The sequence below is a fragment of the Hirundo rustica genome, chromosome 5 (genome assembly GCF_015227805.2).
Source record: "Hirundo rustica isolate bHirRus1 chromosome 5, bHirRus1.pri.v3, whole genome shotgun sequence".
Classification (NCBI taxonomy): domain Eukaryota; kingdom Metazoa; phylum Chordata; class Aves; order Passeriformes; family Hirundinidae; genus Hirundo; species Hirundo rustica.
Window position 1 is genome coordinate 24,653,659 of NC_053454.1, and position 9,629 is coordinate 24,663,287.

Sequence of the window (9,629 nt, forward strand, 5' to 3'; positions counted from 1 at the left end):
TAATCACACAGCTCTGTTCCTGCTGCTTTGCAGGTAGGAAGGCAAAAACATTCCAGACACTCTGTTGCTGAAGGGTTATTTCTCATGGGAACTTACTCAGACTCCTTGAAGTTATAGGCAAGTTCATATTGGTGTATTTGGCTGTGTGTTGGAGATGCAGCAGAAATTCTAAGATCTTTAATTGGTAAGGTAATTTTTTTTCATTGGAAAATGTCAAGAAGAAAATTACAGAGGCTGCTGTCGGCAGCTCTTCTCACACTGTCCAGTGACCTGTGCAAGGCAGTTCAGGATTTTCACCAAGACTTGACCTGCTGTGCCCACATTTCTCTGTTTCCCACACATGGTCAGGGATAATCTCTCAAAAATATCCTCTGCTCCTTTCTACAGCTGGGTAAAATTATAGCACCTTTATCCAAGATAATCTCTTTGTTGTTGGTCTCAAAAGAAGCCAGGTAGGCTTTTCTGTGTGTTAATGCTGGTCAAGAGTCCCTCAGCAATGCAAAATAGAGATTCACATGTTGCTCTTGTGAATATACGAGGGTTTGTTCTAAAATGCTTTTTCTACCTACAGATTTTTTGGGCAATCTCAGTACACGGAAGCTGTGCATATCTCTTGCAGTTTTTTAATTCAATGGTTTTTTGCTGCCAGCGCTAGCTTATGTAACTTGCAGCATGATAAGGTTCCCATCACAGACAACAGCAACCCAACCATGAAATCAAGGTCTTTTGATCATGTTTAAAGGAAAAGCTTGTTTTTCTTCTTTTGCTGTTGTGTTGGGCTGTCCTTTCTATTCTGGTGTCATTGAAGTTAGACAGTCATAAGTACAGTTGCATAATATATGAGATGAAACACTTGTATTGTCATTAATAAAATGACTAAATTGTTGACAGTTCTACTGCTGTCTCTGCCAATAACCTCATTTCCATTCTAGGAACAATTTTGGAACACTTTGGGCTAAATGAGACAGTCTGCAAAACATGATGGTAAGTCTTTGTGCCAGAAGAACACAGCAGACTGTAAAAAACTGAAGGTGCTACAGATGAGCAGCAAGAGAGGAAGGGTGCTTGCTGGTCCCTCCAGATGCAAAACATGGATCAAGGTTTCACAAGGTTACGTTTTGGATCAGGAAGAAAAATTTCAGGTTTTTTTTTTTTTTTTTTAATTATAAAATATAGATTGATCAATTCTTTGTATTTAGTTTTATTTCCAGGGAACAGTTCAGAGCATGAATAGACCATAAGCCTACAGGGAATCACCAAGTCATTAAAAAGCACGGGTCTATAGGAGAGCATTTAGTCCCTTACTCAGCTTCATTTGTAGCCATATCTTTCCAGGTTGTTTCTTGTCTATACTGTTTTTTAAAACCTTCTCTGATGCTTATTTCATAATCTCCTCCCGTGCTCAATTATCCTTGCTATTGTAATGTCTGTTCTGATGTCTAACCTAAATTTCCAGCTTGTGTAAGTTGATAGAATTACATTTTCTTCTTAGGCAGAGGTCATGGCATCAAGGATTCCTTTTGTCATTGCAGACTCCTTTCTTCTTTTTTGAAGACCACTCTGATGTTTCCTTTTGGTTCTCCCATCCCTAGACAAAACAGCCCACAGTCTTTCAGTCTTGATAGATTTTTTTTTTCCTCCTTGCTTCTGTGTAAGAGAAGAAAACAGCTTGCTTTTCCCTTTTTTTTTTTTTTTTTTTTGATAACTGTATGTTTAGAATATTAATCATGTTTCACCTTTTCTGTTCAATAATCATTTGGTGTAATTTTCTGAGTGGGTGTGAAACCCATCTAACAAAGACAGGATAGAGGCAGAAACTGCTCGAAAGTCATAGTAAAAGAAAGTAGAACATACAAGCTTTGGATGTAGAGTTTAGTTTAACATCTAAGGAGTTGTGTGTGAAATGAAAACAGGTGCATGGGATATCTCACAGTGAGGTAACTACAGCCTCAGCACTCAGGTTTTCTTCCCCATCCCTCTCCTGTTTTCTGTGGGAACCATTCTGGTTCTCGCAGCATTTCTGCAAGAGTTATCAATAAAGTACAGAAAGTTACAGTCACAAAATTACTTTCAAATCTCTTATAAAGAATTGGACAAATACAGGGCTTTTGACCTTGTAGTGATAAACCACAATGTTTTTTCTTCCTCTCCAACTGTTGAAGGGTTAGCAAGTGTACATCAGAAAGACAACAATGCCGGAGGGGGTGGAAGGAAGGGAAGGAAGCTTTAGTGCCACTTCCTGACACAAAGAATTTTCTGTGAGTGCCAAATCAATAGGAAAGTTGTTTTTCCAAGCTTTGTAACAGCAAGTGTCAGTGCAAGTGCGTTTAAGTTGGATCCTTCAAAGCATCTAATTTTGGTGAGAGCACAGACTAGAAGGAAATGATTCAGGATAGCTACAAAGCTAGGGAAAGTAATGGCTGATACTCTGGTAAGATGAAATCACTTTCAAAAAAGGAAGCAGAACCCTTTTCCAGGTTTTTCCACTTTACTAGCAGTGAAGATGAAGATGAACATGATTGAGTACTGAAAAGATGGAACAAATGTTTTATTTCTACACAGATATATTAGAGTGCATTTTCATCAACTGTTTTGTTCTGAAGGGCAGAGAGCCGTGGTTTTTGATGGAAGCCTTTGCCATTTAGTTGTCCTTTGCTAACAAAACTGCATTGAACTGAGTTTAAGGTCTATCTAGAAATAAGAAAATTATAGTATTCTAGTATATTGATAGAAATTAATCATCCTTGAAAACTTAAAATGTAAATTGCCTGTATGTACAGGAGAACTGGTCAGGGATTTGTTCTAAAATACAAAACTGGTAGAGCACTGACTACTGAAAAAAAAAAAAAATAAAGTAATACGTTACTGTTTTTCCTACAAATCTACTAATCCTTTTCTCTCAGCTTGTAAATCTAAATAAAGTTGAAGAATTAACTTTTCTGTGCCCTAGAAATGATGGATGATTGTAAGTTGCACTGGATGAAACTTCTGTTCCTTCTGATGGATGTACTTCAACTTGTACTTCTAGTGGAGTCCTTTCTGTTTCAAAAAAATCCAGAAATCCAATATTTAAAGTAAGAGTAGTGTACCAAACAGCTGGTAGTGTGTCACAGTGTGTGCATTAGGCAGTGGAATGACCTGTGTTCAGTTATGTGAGAATTGTTTTGATCTGGGGCTTTATGTTCTCCTTATGCATTTTTCAGCAATGAAGTGTGTGCCAGCAGCTGCCTTGGGTGCACACCATGTGTTTCCACGTTACAAGCAAGGCAGAGCAGTCATCTGTGTGCCTTGCTCAGAGGCAGTCAGCCTCTGACTCACATCTCTCCAGCCAGAGATTGTTTTCCTTTCTGGTGTGTTCTGCAGTTTGTTCAGTCTCTTGAGCATTAGGAAAACTCACCTTTGCTGTCTTCCTCACTTTGATCTTACTATGTAGGTGTTTAATTGCACCCATGTGCTCAGGACAGTGCTGTGATTAGAGAGTAATCCTCAAGAGTCAAACTCTGTTTTAGGAACACTGGCAAGAGTTTTTAATCAAGTGTCATGAATAATATTATGGCTTTATGCAAACTTATGTCTTAGAGTGAGGACTCCATATGGTTTGAATATATGGCCATACAGCTTGCTTAATCTCATGTGAACGGAGAAATCTGGGCCAGAACTTCCAGTCTGCGGAATGCTTAGGGCAGGAGGTGGGAAGCACCAGCTCCCGAATTCAGAATGAGAGGGCCATACATGCTATTGTCAGGACAGTCTTCTTCATGGCAGCACCTGCATATCTACATCCATGCTGGATGATGAGGCTATATTTGGACAGTGTCTCTCCATCATGATGCTGCAAGGTGCAGCATAAACTTCTCTAGCTATCAGCAGCAGGGAGCTACCTAAAGATTGTTGAGATTCCAATGGACAGGGACTTTTGACAAGGGTGTGTAGTGATGCAACAAGGGGCAACGGCTTTAAAAGGAAAGGGAGTAGGTTTAGATTAGCTTTCAGGAAGAAAATCTGAGAAGATGGTGAGACACTGGAACAGGTTGCCCAAAGAAGTTGTGAATTCCCCATCCCTGGAAGTGTTTAAGGGCAGGTTGCATGGGTCCTGAGCAGCCTGGTCTAGTGAAAGGTGTCCTTGTCCATGTCAGTGGGGCTGGAATGACACCCCTAAGATCTCTTCTAACACAACCCATTCTATGATTTGGTTTAAGTTCAATGAGCTACTACCTGATCATGACAGAGGATGAGACATTTTACCAATTGCTTTGTTATAAGTCAAAGCCATTAAACAACTGGACAACATTAAAGCCTAAAATAGAACCCAGAAATCTTTATTAAGGCACTATTTCTACTACCTTTCTACCATGAAAACCCCCTGTGTATTCTGAAAGAAAGAAAACAAAGTAAATTGAAAGCTTCTGAGATCAGTGGAAGATTCAAGCACTGGTGTGTCATCATCCCTAGATATGGGGGTCTTACTGATGTGTTGAACAGATTTCCTCAGGAATGGCCACTGTGTGGTAGTGATTCAGATGCAAGCCCTGGATCTGGCTGGGGGAAATCCAATCTTGGCTGCTCACATCAACAAAGTTGTATGTGGGAATAACCCCAAGCATGGTGTATCACTGCAGATACCAAGGTAATCTGGGGTAAACCAGCAAGGCTGACCTCCTCAAGTCCTACTCTGTGGGTATTTCTGGTGCTAGGGACTTAACCATTTATACTTTTCAGCATTTTAAATGCTAATTTTTTGTTTCAAAAGCTTAAATAAGAACCAAACAATGACAGTGTGTGCTAGAAACTTTAATCTTAGTCTCTAATGAAATCCAGTTGTGACTTACAATAGGAACTGAAGCACTGCACTAAATCAGCTTCTAGTTCAATATGCATCTATCCTACCTTTATGCTAATGAAGGTCCAGGCACGGAGCAAAAATGTATTACAAAGCACTACAGAAGCATTAACTTTTAGAAACATTCAAGATGAAGACATCAGGGATGAGGGCCAAACTGAAGAATGAAATACATTACGTGGACAGCAGTTGTGTAAAGCAGAAAAGAAAGCAAAGAAACAAATGGGACTAAGAATGTAGGGGACAGCTTTGGAAGTGTGGTCCCAGTGCAGCACCTACATAGCAACAGCAGTTTAGAAGGATTTGAAAGGGTAGCAAAATAATACCTCAGAAAATTTTTTGAGAAGGAAAAAAAAAAAAAAAAAAAAAACTGAAGATTTTTTTTTAGTTAGAGGGACTGCATACAATTGAGGAGCTGAGAAAAATATTGTATAGCTGCTGTTATGCCTTCCCATTCTGTCTGTCAGCTATGCCAATTCTAACTGATATTTCAGTTAGCACTGAGAAACACTGTACACACTCACACTCTCCCCAGGGTAATTCAAGTTACATCTTAATAGCAGGACGTAATAACTACATTGCTGGAGAGATCATGTGTCGCTATAGGACATGAAAGAAAGATGAAAGACTCCAACTAATTCAGAAGGCAAAGAGTATAGAAGGCTTTATTGTCTAATTCTTACCACCTTTTATAAGGTGTTCTGATACAGACTTAACATGATTGGTGAATAGGAACGACACCACTCTAACATTGGTGAAACTAGAGAAACAGTAAAACACCACCTGGAGAAAGATTGTTTTGGGAAAGGATAGTTGTTTTGCCAGGATTGTTTTGAGAAGAAGCTTTCTCGAGAACTTTTCCCTTGGGAAACAGTTAGCGCTGCTAGCAGGCTGAAATCCCTTCAGACTTAGAAATGTCAGGCCTGCAGTCGTGCCATAGACCCTATTGCATGTTAATTAGTTTGGGGCTTCAGGCAAAGTGTTTCATGCAGTTACTGGGATTCTTCCTCTCTGACTTCATGGACTCTCTGGCACTTGAACAAAGCGTGTTTCTAAGCCAGACTCTTGAGTTCAGCTCACAGGCTTTTCTACACTCTTGCATCACATACTGAAGAAGAAAATAGCATAGAAATATTTTGTGTTATGAAAGACCTTTAGAGAGCAGCTTGCCATTTCTTGTGGTCTTTTAGGGTTATTGCTATGTATAGCTCACACTTTTACAGCACAGGTTGAGCAGTGTTCTGCTGCATCCAAAACTGGGCTCTCTGACCTCTTTTGGTAGGCAGGTTGTGATCTGGGCTCACCTGAAAATAGTGGCCTATGAACACTAACGTCATGAATGAAGATGTCTGGGAACTGTTAATCACAGGTTAGGCACAACATACACGTCCTGGGTGAAAGAGAATATCGTGAAATATGATCAGAAATAATCTCCACTTCCAGGTACAGGTCCTAACAGGGCAGGAGTAACATCAGGGAGAGGAGTTCAGAACAGCTCTGGCTACCTAATTTAGGCAGCTGTATCCTTGTCGCCTGGGGTCTGCAGAGGGGCAAATCCACACCAATATATATGATAACAGCACCTTTTAGCAGGAAATAAGAGCATTTTAGTATTTTTATGGGATTGTTCAAGTTAATCTCATGGTATACACAGCACAATAAACAGAAGACATTTTCAGACTTCTGGGAGATGTCATTCTGCTACAAGAATATGTGCGTTTAAATCTCAAAATAGAAATTGTTCAATTTGTTCCCTTGCATTTTTTCCAGCTCTCAGCCACAGCAATCTAACACGTCTTTGCATGTAGAGGTAGATAATATTACAGTTAAAAAGTAGTGATTTCTTTAGTAATAGCTTCCTTCCTTCACTTAATGCCATCCGTAAGCCTAAGTCACCCTAGACAGCTGTGCTACTAGTTCCCCTTAGAGAACTTATTTGCATGCCCAACTGCTTTTTGAAATGTAATTTACAGGGATCAATGAGTGACTGACACACATATACAAAGACATAATAAAGTCCTGTGAATATAAATTACTGTTTTATCCATTTTTTTTGTCCAAGGCACTGTTTCATTCTGTATCACAGAAGCATTAAAGAAACTGCAGATCCATGTTACAACCCTTTTATTGACCAACCTAGTTTAAGAAGTTTCAAAGCCTTTTTTGTCATCAGTTCTGAGAGGGTTCCCTCAATTGGGCTGATTCAAGTCTTTGATTGTACCCAGATTGCTAAATGATCAATTTAGAAAGTAAAAAACCCCATTACTCCTTCCTGGCCCACTTGCTCTTTTAACAGGTTTTGTTAACAGTACTGCCAGAGAATCATTCCTATAACAGTGATGAATCTGCTGCTTAAATCAGGAATGAGTGATGGGGATAAAAGGTCTTACCCCATGTCTAGTGCTAAGAGAATAACATGGAGCTTGAGTTTTAGTGTGGAAATTGTCCTTAAAAGGCAAGGCTTTATGTCTATGTTTGTTCAGTCTTTGCCTCAGAAAACAGCCCTGGTACTCTGCAGATCAGGAAAGAAAATAGACCTTCAATACTTGAAAAAAATAACTCCAAGATATTTGGGTGTAGATGTGAGGCCAGGCCTGACTGGGAGCTCAGAGTCATTGCAGCAGTGCGATCTGGATGCTCTCTTCCCCTCCATACTGCTGAGCACAGGGAAAAGCCTCCCTGCCTGCTCTCATGGGCCCAGTTTGGGCAGAATCTATTCAGCCATCTCCCATCCACCTTCCTGCTGCAGGGGCAGGACAGGGAACTTGGCAGTGGCTGCAGTTGAAGGGCAGCAGCTGCTTGCGTGGAGGGCAGGTACACAGTGCAGAAGGTGATTTAGAACTCAGGTCCAGTCTCCTCAGCTGCAAGGCTCAGATAATCTTAAAGTCCTTCTTCAAGCAAGACTTCTAAAGCAGTAGGGTCATAAATGACAGAGAAAAATGGAGAACTACAAAATTAGTGAGTAGAAGTGTTCACAAATTCAGAGCTTAAAAATCAGATTAGTTGTTTTCAGAATTTCCGCCTAGAAGTTCTAGTTAAGTCACATATCAGAATATAATGACTATATAACATGGAGAGGAAAACCCATTAAATTTGAAGTACTTACCTTTGAATTAGGAACTGCACAAGAAGGAAGGTGTGGCACACAGTTTAGTAAGTGTGCTAAGAAAAAATTCTGCATTATCATAACACCAGCAAAATTGTTATTGCCTGGTACTTGACACAGTGATGCAAGCTTATTTTAGAAACTCAAACTGCAAAAGTGCTTTGGCATCTAGAAGAGATATTTGTTTCTTATTTTCTGTCAATCAAATGATACACAGGAACTCTATAATCTTAAATTTGTTAGACCTCTTCAATTTAGGCCTAAAAATACATTAAGCTGTGGCTGTCCTGAGTAGCTAAGTTCCCAGGTCCTGCTGAAATTCTTATGGAATTTGCATGTGGGGCTGTTGCAGCAGCCTTCTTGTTAGAGGGTAGAAATGAGCCAAGACACAGACTTCTTGTTTATCACAGCATGAGAAAGGTCCTGGTTTATTCCTCTTTACAGCTCAGCCATCCTGACTCCAACTATTCACTGACTCTGGCTGCAGGTTTCCCTTGCAGCCTCTGACTGCTGGTTATTTCCTGCTAAACTATGACTGCAAGTATCGGTTTGCAGACTCTGAATACAAGCTTTTACTTACCTAGACTAGGACTGCAGGTTCCAGCAACAGGCTCTAACTGCAAACCCAGGATGACTTCACAGCAGTGATTCTCTCTCCCCTCAATTCTTCTTCATGAGCTGCTCTTTTCCCCAAGCTTCCTCCCCTTTCGTGATCTCTCTCACTAGCTAACCCACTCCCTTTTATCACACTTGTCTTCACTGGATATAGCTGCAACTCATCAGGGGCGAGGCTGTATTGGATAATTAACACAGCTGTTACTTATCAGGGATGAAGTCACCTGTATTCCATTCTCCTATATGGGGCTATATGGTACAAATGCCCACAAACATGTTATATAGGGATTATGATTAGAAAATTACTAATGAAACTGATACATGCTTCTTTAGGTTTAACAGCAGCCAGACAAACAGTGATTGTAGAGATCCATTTGTCCTGCCTGCTACAGTACCTTCTGCAGTATTCACACAGTCTTTTTGGAGGTAGAAAACCTCAATTCAGTGGTGAATAAATGGGGCCCAAATCATACTCCCAAGGTTACTTCTCTGTGTTTCCCTCCCTGGCTATGTTGGCTGAATACATTCAACATAAATAGAAATTTAAAAATCTTCCATATGCTACTTGAGCGAAATCCTAAAAATGGTACTGTCCCACTAGTATTTTGAGTATCACACATGTATAGCCCTTCTTTCTCAGTCACAAGTATTATGTGACATCTAAGGCTTTTCTTATTCACAGTGTTGAAGGCTAGGATTTTTTTTTAGTTCTCTAGACTTCTAGAAATACTGTCACTATTGAAGAAGTATGGCAACAAAAATCTATGTGGTTTTGGTGGTTTTTGTTTGTTTGTTTTGTTTTGTTTTTGTTTTTGTTTTTGTTTTTTTTCCCAATGGTTTGTTAGAAAACAGTAAGCTTCTGAATTCTGATCAGTGCACAGTAGGGCAACATACACTTTTTTTATGTCAGCAGAATCAGGAGATTCCAATTTGTGTTGTCCCCATTGGAGGCTTAAGTGAATCTTGTACCAGCATTCTGCTCTTGCAGAGTCACAGAATGGGTCAGGCTTGGCGGGACCACAGTGGTCATCAGGTCCAGTCCTCCTGCTCAAGCAGTGTCTTCCTGGA

General features: G+C 40.0%; 1 long non-coding RNA gene across 1 annotated transcript; it reads right to left on the reverse strand.

The window, feature by feature from the left end:
- Positions 1-6,947: 6,947 nt before the first annotated feature.
- LOC120753170 (uncharacterized) lies at positions 6,948-8,665 on the reverse strand. The gene is made up of 2 exons (XR_005700999.1): positions 8,527-8,665; positions 6,948-7,787 (listed from the first exon to the last, which is right to left on the reverse strand). It is a non-coding gene; the product is annotated as an uncharacterized LOC120753170 (long non-coding RNA).
- Between the last annotated feature and the right edge of the window lie 964 nt (positions 8,666-9,629).